The sequence below is a fragment of the Passer domesticus genome, chromosome 11, assembly GCF_036417665.1.
Source record: "Passer domesticus isolate bPasDom1 chromosome 11, bPasDom1.hap1, whole genome shotgun sequence".
In the NCBI taxonomy this organism is placed as follows: domain Eukaryota; kingdom Metazoa; phylum Chordata; class Aves; order Passeriformes; family Passeridae; genus Passer; species Passer domesticus.
This window is the reverse complement of record NC_087484.1, coordinates 10,611,682-10,625,671: the sequence shown is the minus strand read 5'-3', so window position 1 is coordinate 10,625,671 and position 13,990 is coordinate 10,611,682. Positions and strand designations below refer to the sequence as shown.

The window sequence follows — 13,990 nt, the reverse complement described above, 5'->3', positions numbered from 1 at the left end:
AGTGTAAGGAAGAAAAGTGGGGCAGGGAAGAGAAGTGACAAAGGAATTGGGGAAAAGAGTCACAGCATCAAATGTGTTTGGCAGAGTCCTGTGCCAGACTGGAGGAGGAGGTCATGGGGATGCTGTTGTATTGAGGGGCACCTGCCTGTACCAGGGTTTGAGGAGGATGAGCAGTGATGGGTTTGTTTGTTTTGAAAGGAGGAACTTGCCAAAAGGTTGGACTTGAACTTCCTCCTGTAGAAAACTGGAGCAAGAGTTCCTGCTGGGGCTGAAGCAGCCAGGCAGGCTCACTGTGCTGGGAAAGAGGGAGCTGGTGGTCACACCTCACAGGGTCTGTACCCTGCACAAAGCAAACAGCTGCTGTTCATGTCTCTCAGCTTGTCATCTTTGAAGGTTTTGAAGGCCATGTAGCTCTGCTTTCACTTCCTAAAGCCTGTGTGCCAGGGGTATGGAAGAGCCAGCACTGTCCCACTGGGGATTTGGTCCTTCCTCAGGAGGGACTCATCCTGTAGGCCAGGTAGGCAGAGAGGTTTAACCAGGGTTATTCTCAGGTAGTGTGCATTGGGTTTTCACATCGCTGAAACATGTCCAAAATTTGTTATTACTTTTTCTCCTAGTTCATAGTAGAAGATTTGATATTTACAATAGGACCTTAGTCTTCAGCAGCAAGCATAGACACATTTATTTTCTGAACTACAGAGACATTACTGCTACAGAAGAAAATTCACAATGACTGGTGTTTTGATAGGCCCCAGGTTAGCAATTGGGAGTGTCATAGCATGTCCATAAACACCTTTTCTACTATAAAGTGAGGCTTTCCAAGAGCTTTTGGCCTTTGCCTTAGCAAAAAGGATACGTTTCCGTGGCATGGGGTGCAGTACCCCAAACCCTGCTTTACCCCAGACACACATCTTTGTATCCAATTGCACAAGTCTTAGTATGTTAAACTGCTGTGTGGTATCTTCCACAGAGCTGGGCAGGGAGGTTTGTAAATTTGGGAGATCTGGGAGCTTGCTTGTGCATACACACTCATGTGCACTCATGAGTGCAGAGCCTTAGGAATGAATGTAACAGCTGTGTTCCTTGAATCTTTCCTAGTTCCTCTGTAGAAGAAAACTTGCCAAAAATATGGCACCCTGAATTTGTAACTGCTCTCTTTGTTCTCATTTGCTCATATCTCCAGAGGAATGAAGTCATTTATTTGATTTGCCCTGCTGCTTCACACTCCTGCTTATGAATGGCTGGGACAAGACTGGGAGTGCGAGCAGCCTGGCTGCGTGTGCTTTGGAAAGATGTGTTCACTTGCACGTTGGTGTCCAAACAGAGTAGCTGGCTCTGAAATCCTATCACTGAGGCTTTTGAGTAACTTAAAACCCTTCTCGTAGATGCTTTGAATTTCTTCCACTCTGACATTGTGTAAGCCCCTGTTGAAGTTCATTACCTCAGTAACCACAGAAAAGCAGCCAGCCTTTTCACTGAAACCTTCCCCACAAAGGTCTGGATTCATTCCCTCACCCCCCTTTTTCCTTGAATGCAGAGCACAGCTTATTGTAGTTTAAATAACAGGGGAGAAGGCCAAGACTGCATATGGATCTGGGTGGCATCTTGCTAAAGAAGTAAGAATGTGTCCTGACTCCTGGCTATCTCTGTGCCACTTTGTACTAAATATGGAAGGTGACATGTATAATTTTCAACATAATTAGGATATTCAGTACTTTTTTTAGAGTAGCTTATAACAGACCAGTCCCAAGCAGCTGCTGTTTCATGGGCCATTCTTGGTATTTTCTGTGCTCTAAATAACTCCGGAGTTTCATTATGTGCTCTGGTGAGACTTTTCTCTACTTTCTCTCTAAAATTTGTTCCAGAGCCTTGTGTATTGAGTCATTGATTCACCATTGGCTCAGCAGGGCATTGTGGTGTGAGTAGTCAGAAGATTTCTTAGGGGCAGTATTCCTGGCAGAGGAACTCCAGCCCTCCCCACAATGGTACAAATCCTCCTCAGCACAAATATCCCCTTCCCACATTCACTACCAAGCCCCATCCAGGTTGCTTCTAGCCTGACTCCTCCTGCTATTTGTAACATAGATCAAAAGAGTTACCCAGGAATAAAAAAATGCATTTTTTTGCCAATTTTTCATCTCATCTGGTTTCATGCAAGGAGACAATCACAGTGTATGCCACTGCTATGTAGAGAAGCTAAAATATCCTGTAAAAAATTGAGACAAACCTCTGCCAGCAGCCACTACATGGAGCTGCTGAGGACTTTTCCTTGCTGTGGAATACTGTTAGAATTTGGGAAAGATTTTAATTTTTGCCTTTTTTTTTTTTCTTTGAGTGGCCTAAGCCCAAACAACTAAAATTGATGGCAAACTGAACATCAAGTGAAAAGGTTTTTTACTTGAACCCCACATGTATCAGTTTAAATCAAGTCAAGTTCCACTTGCTGATGCTTGGAGAGGAAAAGGAAAGACCTTTTTAGACACCAGGCAATATGTGCCTCCCCAGACACTCTCATTTTCAGCCTTTTTTTATATTCAGACACCTATAAAATTAAGGCATTATTTTGTTTGGCACAAGGTCATGTCTATTTTCAGAAGCACCCAGAGCTGCTCCAAATGCTGCAGTTACTGCTGCTGGGGGAATTGGTGCCAGGCAGCTGCTTTTTATTTCTAGGGAATTTAAGAAAAGTTCACAGCGTTTAGCTGATGTTTTGTGTTTAGTAAAGCCTTTGTTTTCTCCCTCAAAATTTCATTAATCACATTATTTGTTGCTTAAGCAGCAAGGTAGCAATCAGGCAGAAATGAGTGATGTTATTTGCTCATATTCAATCCAAAGTTGTTGAAGCAAGGAGAGAAGATGACTGTCCTGAGAAAGAACTTAGCTGTTGCTTCTGGCTGTGCTGTGGGAGATCCAAGGCAAGAAGTTTACCTTAGCTGAGGGAATAAGCACAAAAACCCCATCTAACAGCTTTCCTCTTCCATGGTGGTTATGGTTTTTTTTTTTTTCTCCTCTAACTAATGATTTTTTCCTGTGTAATCTGCACAGAGCTAGTGTGTGATTCTGTTCTGTACTAGAGGATGGGATGCTCAGAGCCAGCAACAGGTGCACAAACCTTTGGAGTTCTTTCAGCTCATAGAGCCTGGAGTGCTTGCACTGATGTGGTAAATAAATTACTGAGAGTGTACATGTTCAGCAAGGTGAAGGCAGGAAGGAGAGCTCCTGCTCTTGGTTTGTGCTGGGCATCAGGCGCTCACCACCCTGGTAAGATGAAAAGGTGTGAAGGCACTAGAATGTGATCATATGCTTTGCCATAGATCACACCATGTCTTGTTAGAATTATTCAGTTTAGAAGACTGAAAGAGCCCAGTAAGTTGCCTTTCATAGAAAAAGTTAAGAAAAAGAAACCAAAAAAGCAGTGTATGCCATAAGGGTGGTTGGGGGTAAAGGTCAAACAGGGTTTGCCCTGCTCTGGAGAGCATGAGCCCCTCCAGAAATCCATCCCTTTCTTAATTTGTTAATAAATTTCAGTGGTGTAGCTATTGAACCTCTGTGCTGGTGGGAGGGTTTGCTCTGCACATTTTCATTGCAAGTAACTGCAGAAGGAAAGAGGCTTCACCACACCACAAGGGGGGCTGAGCTCTGCGTGTTGGCAGGAGGACAAGAATTATCTCTTCATTAGCAAGCTGTGAGTGTTTGCTCTAAACTGTTGTTGTGAATCGACTCCTGCAATTCATGTCCTTCCCATGCCAGATGCTGTCAGGCTCATCAGTAAAGCCACCCTGGGCCACCCTGTAATTCTGGTTAGACCTAACCAAACCCACAAGCGGGGTGTGAGGGGAGACAACTCTTGGTGCATACACACTCGTGAATGGCTGAGATCCAGAGACACACTCTTGGTCTTTTCTTAATGTGTCCAAGACAGAGGTTTGCCCTGTCTTTGAGTGGATGCTGGCAATGCCCCTGGGTCCCTCTCTGGCTGATATGCAGGAAACCATTTTACCATAAAAGCTGTGGTGCTAGAGTTGCTTCCCTGAGACAGCTGACATTTCACCCTCCTTGCTGAGAAAGCCTTGCTGTAATCTGCTAGATAAGGAAAACATTTTTATTTCACCTCCAGATACCCTGCTTGCTCGGAGTCTGGCTGTGCCACAACTGCACATTTTTGCAAAGAGAGGGGAGGCTCTTGTGTAGCTCAGATGCTGATCTTACCCCCTCACAGCTTGCTGAGTCACACAGATGCAGCCCAGACACGATGTGGGTTGCATCTCAGACTTCCCAGGTTTTTCCACCCTTGCAGACCTCCCGTTGTGGTTTCAGCTAAAAATAGAATTGAGGGACTTGATTCATCCTTCAGGGAAAGAGCAGAGGAATGACCTGGATTTTCATGTCTTTTCCATGCAGGAGTTGAAGTTCCAAAGGCAAACATTGGTGTTGGCTCTTGGAGAGATGATTGGCTTCCTGCTTCATTCCTGGGGACTCAGGACACTTCCTGACTATCACGTTTTGGGCTGTGTGCTGGCTCCTGTGGCACTTGGAGATGGGAGACCTTGCTGGGCTGGGAATTTGCAGTGGTGCTGATTCAGGAAGGCAGATGGGGAAGATGCTGGAAGATGCCTGTGTTGTGACATGTGACCAGTCTGTTTCCAGGAGGAGAGCTGCTGTGCTTCTTTCACAGCTCCAGTGATAAGCAGCCAGCCTGGAGCAGAGCCTGGAAAATGTAGAGAGTCATGGGCTTTTTCGTTCTTGCTTGTGCACAGCTTCTTCATCTTGGCCCTTGAGAAAGAACAGAGCTCTGGTTTATTATTTTCCAGCTCACAGCCAAGGCAGACTAGTCTCATGGAAACTGGATCCTTGGGGAAGGAAAGTTTAGAGGGTGTTGGTTTGTTTCCTTTGCCATTTATCTTGCTTGAGGAGATGAAGGACTGGAATGAGACAGGTATATCACCATCTGAATAATGTGGATTGTCTAGTGTGTTTTGGGATGAATCCCAGTTTCCTTTGGCTACTTTTATCCTAAAAGGTGTCAAGTGCTTATGTACATTTCATCAAGTGACTTGTTGATGCTTCTCAAGCAATAGATGCTTCAGTTGAATTGAGGCATGTTTCCCAGCAGGAGGAAACAGCCAGAGGCTCATGAGTGCCCTGGGTGGGAGCAGTAGGTCAGGCAGAAGCTGCAGGCACCAGCTGAGGAGAAGGCTGAAGGGAGGCAGTGGTGCACCAGTGCCTGCCTGCCTGCCCTGACACACTGATCTTGCTCTACACATTGATTTTCTTCTCTGTTTTCAAAGATGTCCATGGTATCAGTCCAGCAGCTTTTTCATTTCTTTTCCCATGTCTATACCATTGGGTCCAACTGGGTGCCAGGAGGCAGCACAAAGTCAGAGGTGCCTGGCCAGCACAGGGCTCCATTGACTTCTGGTGTCAGGAGGAGGCAGAGTTGGATGAGAAACAGTTTCCTACCTAGAATTTCTTGTTTGGGTGCTGGGAAGGTTGTTAGAGATTCCAATCTTAATTACAAATTTTCTGTCTCAATTAAGATCCCTCACAGATAAACTTGAGCCCAATAGCAGTTGTGTCACAAACTGTTGCCTGCCGTTCTGCTCCTTTGAAGCTCCTTGCAATAACAGACTATGGACATTCAGGGCAGAAACTACATTTGGATTTTCTAGTGAGAAAACCTGTTTGCCCCAGGCTTCTTGTTATTGCTGTTGTTACTCTTAGTAACATTCGTGTGCACTAGAAAATACATCATTAATGGTATTGGGGTATTGGGGGAGGAGGAGGTTTGCTTTCAGTTTTTGTTTTTATGCAACTGACAGAGAGAGCAGCTGTATCCAGTTACACTAAATGTCCCCAAGAGTGGCCAGCACTGGGCACTCAAGGAAGGACAGAAAAACATGTTCAGAGCACAAACAGGATGCTTGTTTTCAATATAAAAGGCAGTTAGCAATTGCAGTGCTTCATTAAGAACTGGGGCAAATGATCTGGCCTGGCAAATTTTCTGAATTAAAAGTGCTCAAGATCTTTCAGAAATTGTAATTAATTCTCAGAGATCATAGATTCGTGTGAATGCTGCATTGAGAGATGCTTTAGAAACTTCTGTAGTCCAGCCATCTGCTTGAGATGGGTACATGCCAGATTATTGTATGTGTTTTTAAAATCCTCCTGAGGAGAATTCCGAATTCCCAAAGGAAAATTACCTTGAAGTTGGGTATTCTTTTCCTGATACCTAGATAAACATTTTTACATGGTACAAACTAAGCCAGTGGCTATACTCTGGTTCCTCACCACCTTTCTTTTTATATGTCAGCCTGCATCTGAAGTGTGTTTTCAGCTCCCCTGTGTGTTTTTGATTCTAGATTTCAGTCCTCCCTCCTGGACCAGACCTTCCAGAGTAATTTTCTCTTGCCTCCTGTCCAGGATGTGTGTTTAACTTGGTTCCACTTTCCCAGAGCACAGACCTGGCATTTCTTGCTGCTGGTGTCCTGCAGTGGGAACGCCAGGACTGATGTTACTGTGAGATAGGCTGTTTGCAAGAGCAGCCCACATTCTTCAGGTCATTCTAGCCCTTACATTTCTGCAGGAATCAGATCGTTGGCAGGGCAGGCGTGGCCCTCGTGTTTGCAGGTCCAAGGCTGAGTCAAGGCTGAGCTCAAGGGAACAGTGCTTGTGAAAGGGCCCTTCCTGCTGGGGGAGGCTCTTCCTTGGCACGGGCACGGGCCAGGGGGATGCTGCCCACCCGAGAGCACCGACAGCATGTGCAGATGTTTTGGAGACAATGGGATGGACGAAGGCAGCGCTTCCTGTCAGAGAAGGTTCATTTGCTGAGGAAGGTGCTTTCAGGGCCAAAAGAGCAAGAGCAGAATTGTCCCGTGGGTGGCTTCTTGCAGTGTTTTTCCAGAGGAGATGCTGATTTAATACTTCCTGTTGTTCAGTGGGATTCTGCAGTTCCCAGGGCAGGAGAGTTCATGGTGCTGAGCCCTTGTGTTGTGGTGTGCAGTGCAATGGCCACACGTGCTCCCCACGCCAGCATCTGTGGGAGATGCTGGGTGCTGCTGCCTGTCAGGCTGGAAAACACTGCCAGATTGATGAGGAGGGGTGTGGAGGGCAGGGGCAGAGCTGCAGGGTATTGCTGTGGAAGCAGCTGGCATTCAGGGAGCTCCCTGCCCTGCTGGGAGCTGGTGAACAGGATAAGGTCGTGGCAGGGGGTCTGAGTCAGCTCCACAGCAGCTCCTGAAGCTGCAGCTACTGGTGAGGACAACAGATCCTTAGTGTTCTACTTATAAGCAAATTCTCCTCCACTGGATTATGAATTATCAGATCCAGACAGAGGAAGTCTCTCATCATTCTCTTCCTCTGAGGTAACGCAGATTCTTTGTGAATTAACTTGTTTTACAAACTAGAAGCACAGGATACAAAAACAGTGGTTAAGAATCTCCTCCAAGTAGTACTCCAGTGGATGGAAAGTTAATGTAGGTCAGACAGCTGTGCCAAATCCCTGCTATCCAAACTGGGTAGCAGACTTTCTGCTTTCCTGTATGCCTTCACATCCTATATGATGTAAGCACCAATAAGCAGCTCAACACGTGTGTCTATTCCAATCATGTCAATGGATAAAGCCACACAGAATGTGTGCTCCCTGGGCTAAAGTTGTCTTTGGAGAGCTGGAGATGTGTTTTCTACCCCTCTCCCTCACTCTGTTATCTCCAGAAAGAGCTGATAACCTGTCTTCCCTTCCTCCTGGCTTTTTCCATGCCATAAACTGCTGATAGACGACAGCAGAGCAGTCTGTGATGAGCTGTCATGGGTATGGGTTATCATCCCATACCACTGCAAAAGTGACAAGTGTTTGATACCATTTATTTTTTTCCATTTTCCATCCTCTAGTGAAGTTAAAGTTCACTTGTCTATGGCTGATCACATTTTGTCAGCCTTCCCAGCAGCAAGTAGTGCTTGGCAGGGTAATGCTGAGCGTGCACGGACCAAAAATTATAAATACCTTGAAATTTAGGTTGCATGCTCCAAATTTCACTTTTTATAGGGGAAAAAGTATTGCTTCATGTTACAGAAGGGAAGTGGAAGAAGTGGAGAAAATCAAATGCTTCAAGCAAGGTCCTGTCCAGGAATGGAATCCAAACAAATGCTGTCAGCTTGTGGCCTCTGCAGACAGAGGCAGTTTGGGAAGGGGACGTGAGCTCAGCACTGTGCTCCTGTGTCCAGGGACTCGGCTCTGCTGCTGCTGGAGGGTGGGGAGAAGAGCCTGTGGGAGCTGGAAGATGCTGTTCCCAAAACGAGGAAGCCTCCTCAAAAGGAAGAATTAGATGACAAGGGCTGATCAGGTGGAGGAGGAGATGGGCAGGTGTGGGTGTCCTCCTTAGGGGACCCCTGTGAGTGGTGATAAGTTAAGGAGAGGAGGGTGTGTGCTGGGGGTCCCATCTGGAAAGACTTTTTCCTGTGAATTCTGGATTGCAATGAAACCTAGGTGTGAGGGGAGGTGTGTGTGAGTGACATTTATCCTGCAGAGTTTTGGGATGCTCCAAGGTTATTCTGGACTGTTGAGTACCTGGACTTGTCGCTTCAGTGTAACCACCAAAGTTCTCACCACGTGCACACCTGTGAAATGAGCTTGTAGCCATGGATAAATTCATTATATCTGTAAACTTTCACCGTGCTTATATAATAAAAAGGCCACATACAAGCCTGCATAAAATTCTGGGTGAGAACTGTTAGAAAGAAAATTTAGTAGGAGATGAGCAGTGACTTAGGGGAGAGATGATAGTAGAGACTATAGAAGAGTTGAACTGATATGTTTCGGCTTTGTTAATTGAAAAAAATATCCCAGGGAGAAAAAACCCAACACAGTAAATTTCTTTCAGGAGCTGGACACCAATGTTTAAATACCCACTTTGGTTTTGCCCTGTGGTGTAAGAGAGTAACCCCATTCAGCAATATATTCTGATTAATGTGTCAGTTCCCTTCTCTGGAACACAGAGATCAAAGGTATTTAGAAAATTCTTCCTTCCCACATGGAGGGCTATTCCTAGTATTATTTTTGGAACTGGGGTTACCAGAAGTTTTCCAGGAAGAAAATTGCAAATCTCACTGCTCTGTGGGCCATCTGCTTAATTTAATTTTTTTTCTTTTTTTTTTTTTTTTTTCTTACACATGAGACATTTTGGAGCCTGTACGTAACCAGACAGTCGTGTTGACTGATTCTGGCGTGTCACAGAACGAGCACCTTGTAGTCTGAACCAGATGTGGGGAGGCTAATGAGGTGTCTGTAACCTGAGCGTGAAAACCTGAAGCTGAAGCAAAAATTTGGAGTTTGATACCTCTTGAGGTAATGGAAATTAGTGCTTTAGGCAGAAGAGAAATTGCAGATCTGGGGTAAAGTGCTATTAAAGACAATGAAGCAGTACATTAATTAGAAATGAGGGATGCTACTTTGAGAGTTGAATACTGGCTAGAAAGGGAGGTCCCTGGAAAAGCTTTCATGATACTTCTTCATATTTGGTTATTTTTAACTGCTGAGAAAACACAGCTTGCAAATATGGAGTTTAAATCCATAGTCCATGTTTACCTGGAGTATGATTTCCTCTCTTGCACTGAGAGCCAGAGCAGTGCTGGTGGGAACTGTGGTCTGAGTCCCTGCACTGGTCTGGAGCCACGAGTGGTGACACACAGCCACTTCTCCCCACCAGTCACATGTAGCTGGAGATAGGAGCATTAGGGAAAGGGACTATTTTGGAAGCCACCTTGGGATGCTGGATTTTCTTCTGCCTTGGCAGGAGAAAGAAAACTCAAACTTCCAGCTGTGTGCAGTCCCTTCAGACCACTGTCAATCATTTTGACATGCTTGGACCTCCAGCCCTATAGCTCAGAGCTGTTAGTGACAGTATTTTTCTCTTCACCTGACCTTTTGACAGCTCCCTTGGAATGTGAAAGCCAGTTGGGCAGCACAAGTAGCAGGGGCAGAACCAGCCACTCTCATTAGCTGGAGATGTGGCTTTGCCTTCACTTTTCTGCTTCTGGATCCTTGACATGCAGATTGTGGGGCACATCCCACCATCTCTGGATAGCTGGGAGTCTGCAAGCCTCCTTCTCAGAGCTAAGGCAGGTCCCCCATAATGCCAGTGCCCACTGCCTCCTTGGGAACGGAGCCCAAGGAGTGGTACCAGATGGGGCAACCCACAGAGCCCAGGACACGCAGTGCGTGCTGTAGCCCATGCTGGTGAAATCAGGGCTATCCTGGTGGTGGCTTTTAATCTGGAACTTGCAGTTTGTGTTCCCAGGTGGTTCAGGCTGTGAAGATCTCCCTGTTCTCTGGGGGGGGATTCCTGCATGCTTGCAGCATAGCACAGATGTTGTGAGCTGGAGCAGGGACAAACTGCTTGTGCTTGACCTGGGGCTGCTGAACTCCCCTCAGATATGTGAAACTACACTTAAATTTAAACGCAGAATTTTTGTGGTGTCGTTCTCATAAAGTAGCAAGGAATGTTTTTATAATCTCTTGGAAATAGAAGGAAAATTCACATAGCTTGGGGTGTCTTACACCCAGGCATTGCATGTGTTACAACTATCTAGACAGATAGGAATAACTACTTTAAATCATCCTTCTTACTTAGGGCTTTTGCTTTCCTTTGGGAGAGGGCTCTTCACTCTCTCACTCATACTCCTTTGAGAAACTTCATATGTTTGTTTTCGTCTTGTCTGTTTGGCATGTTGAAGCAAAATGATGTGATTGACCTTTAGGGTTACAGATGAAGCCTGGTTTCCGATCCCTGTTAATTTAGGATAACTGCAAGAAAATCTCAGAAGCACTGAGACAGATATTTCAGATGAAAGCAGAAACTGAATGGCTTGAAGAGGTTCAGCACTTTGGAAATTTGTAAATATTCAGCTGAGAGGAGCAGAGCATGTGTGTGATTTACTGGGTGTCCTTGGCAGCCTTCGCCTGTTTATTGGAGCAAAGCAGGGATAGCCATGACTAAAAAAAAAAAAAAAAAAAAAAATCCCTAAGAAACCCAGGAAATCTTTAGAGCAGAGCTGGCACTGCTGTTCCCTGTGGTGCTTCCTGTGAATCCCAGCTTAGCCCTGGCTCCCTGGCACCACTCTCTCTGCAGCTGCTCAGCGCTGCCTGTGCGAGAGCTGCTCCACGTTTTTCTCAGGGATCTTGGAATGTGTTTGCAGCACCACGTGGATCACATGAAGCTGGGTCCAGTTCCATGTCTGCAGGATGGAAACCTGCCCATCCCTGCTATCTGCTGGGCCCCTCCCAAGGGAGGGAGAGACAAGGGAGCAGCAGTATCTGAATTCAGCTCCAGGGGCTGTGGAAAACCAGCCTCTCTCCTGTGCAGTCTGCTGTAACAAACATCAGCCCAGAGCCCGTGGGACAGATGGATAAATCCTCCAGGACTGTGCTGAGAGGGACCACTCCATGTCACCATGGCTCTGCCAGTACAACTCTGAATATTCAGCGAGGTTGTTCCTGTCAAGTGTCCTGGGCTTTGGTTTAAGCATCAGACTGAACCCTGCTTGGTGCAGCATCCCTGTGTGGTTGCTCAGCCCCCGAGGAAGCCGAGGCTCTAATGGAGTGAAGCTGCAGCAATTCACTGGAAAACATTGGGGTAATTACTGACAAGGCTGTTTACATATCAAGTTCCCTCGTGGTGATGCACTGATTTGGCACTTTGTACACAGCTGCTGGTTTAATGCTGAAGCCAGCCTTTTCCCAAGCTAGGCTGTGAGAGAACCGCTTAAAAATGTGTTGCCTAATTGCTGTTGCTTAATTAAGGGTAAGAACATGCCAGCTCTGCATCTTGTCTGTGCCAGGGAAGGGAGGCAAGCAGAACTGGGAGGGGGAAGCTCAGAGGAAGCCTGGAGCAGAGTAGATTTGTGCAGGTCTTAATGATCTGCCAAACACTGCTGAACTTTTTCTCTGGGCTGCAAAAAACTGTTGCAAATTTTTCTTTCTCTTGTCCTTTCTTCCCCACGTGGAGCCAAGTCTGAGAGGCAGCAGCTTGGTACGGTATAGGTTGGAAGGGAAGGTGTCAGACTTAACAAGTCACAGAATCACAGAATATTCTGAGTTGGAAGGGGCCCACAGGGATCATTGAGCCCAACTCTTATGTGAATGGAGTGTCCTGGAGGTTTGTTTCTGCTACCCCCATGTTTGCTTTGAGTGTGTAGAGTGTGGGTGTCCCGTGCCAGCATCTGGGGTAGGCAGTGAGCATGGAGCAGTGCAGCCCCAGCAGAGTGACCAGAAGGGGCTGGAAGCACAGGGCTTGTGTTACTGCTGTGCACTCAGGGCTCTCTGCACCCGAGGTGGAGACAAACCTGGTGCTTCACCCGTCTCACTCTTCAGCTCTAATGTCACATGTTTATTTTTTGTTTTATTTTTAGTATTTTACTATCTTGCACTACTGGACTTGGGCTTACAGAGATAGGAAAGGCTTGCAAAATCTCTTCCTCTTCACTGCCTGCGCAGGGGTCCTCTCCTGGCGAGCTGGAGGCTGAGCAGCATTGTCCTGGCTGATGTTCAGACTCATCACCAGCTCCCAGCCAGCCTGTTTTTAACATTGACTGTCTGCTGCAATGGAAGGGCCACATTCAAGGAGAATATCCCTCTGTGGGTGTTGGATGACTGTGGCATGGGTGAAGGCATGAATGAGTGGGTGTTCTTTTGCTGCCTGCAGATGAGTATGTGCAGCTCCTGCCCTTGGAGTTCCGAGTGGGGTTTAGATCCATCTGCAAAGAGCACTGAGCCTCTGCTGTGGTTAAATGGCTGCTCAGACTTGGAAGGAAGGAGTGGAACATAAGATCAAAGGTAGATGGATGAGGCTGTAGGTCTCGGACATCTGTTAAGTGCATTGCAACTGGCTGTGCTGCAACATTAAGTTCCCAATGCCTCTTGCAGAGAATTCCCGTTGCCTGCATTACATGGCAGCCCAAATACACAGCCTGTGCTGTGTTGCAATAGAGTTTAATTTTTTTTCCAGACCAGCTTTTAATCCACTTACTTTTCAGTAGGCCTTTTTGAACATAAATGAATGTAATTAAATGTGTGTTTCCCAGTTGGATGAAGGCAAGGTAGAAGAAGGCAGATGGCCTGGAAGGGAACACAAAGGCTTTGGAACAAGCTGCTGTGAGATGCTCGTATGTGGTTGTTGGAGTTCATGAGCATCCAGTGAGGGAGATGCCAGGGAAAACGTGGCTTACACCCATGTGAATTGCCTTGATCAGAATCCTCCTGTTTGTTGCAGAAGTGCGTGGGACTCGTCAGGGGAAGTGGTGAGGAAATGAATGTCTTTGGGATCTCGGTTATTGCTCTGTAGGAGTGTGAACATGCTGTGCTGTTGCTGTAGATCGGTTGCAGCTGTGTCATCTGATGAGGTGCTGAGCAAAGAGCTCTTCAGGCCAAGGGGTATTGGTGTCTTTCAGTGTTTTGCAGGATTTGGTGCTCCAGAGTAACTCAGGAGAGACCTCAGCGTGTGTGTGTGTATGTGAAAGGGTAAGAGCTCAGGTCAGATTTAATTCTCACACTGCTATATGAGAATTAAATATTCTGGGTAAGAGCTCAGGTCAGATTTAATTCTCACACTGCTATGAAGGCAATTCTTCATTTCTTGTTCAAGTGTGGAGTCGATTGACCTGCACCAGTGGAAATTACCTCAAGTCCTTTGACTGGTGGGACAGCACAGTTCAGTGTCTGCCTGTGATCAGATGAAACTGGAGCTTGCTACATGGACTAAGGAAAAGGGGTCCCACAAATTTGTCCATAAGTTGGAGTTGCTTAAAAGGACCTCCTGGAACTGAATCTTTGGTTTGTTTGCCCATTATTCTGGGAGGTGAAGTGGGATGTAGTTTCAGTGCCTGAGTTCAGTACTTTCAGAACTACTAGACTGTGAAGGTTTTTGATTAAATTTCTCTGCAAGCTTTACAGGGAAAAATCCACAGTTTACCATCAAATCTTCTCCCCAGGACAAGGTTC

General features: G+C 46.3%; 1 protein-coding gene across 4 annotated transcripts in view; it reads left to right on the top strand.

Moving 5' to 3' along the window:
• Positions 1-13,990, top strand: part of P3H2 (prolyl 3-hydroxylase 2) — a 65,107-nt gene that overhangs the window by 14,841 nt on the left and 36,276 nt on the right. Inside the window, exon 1 of one of the 4 annotated variants that reach the window (XM_064385641.1) lies at positions 11,300-11,627. The exons of the other annotated variants lie outside the window; for them this stretch is intronic. The gene's annotated coding sequence lies outside the window, so the exon portion shown is untranslated. Of the gene's footprint in view, positions 1-11,299; positions 11,628-13,990 lie in introns of those variants that run through there. 4 annotated transcript variants of the gene reach the window in all.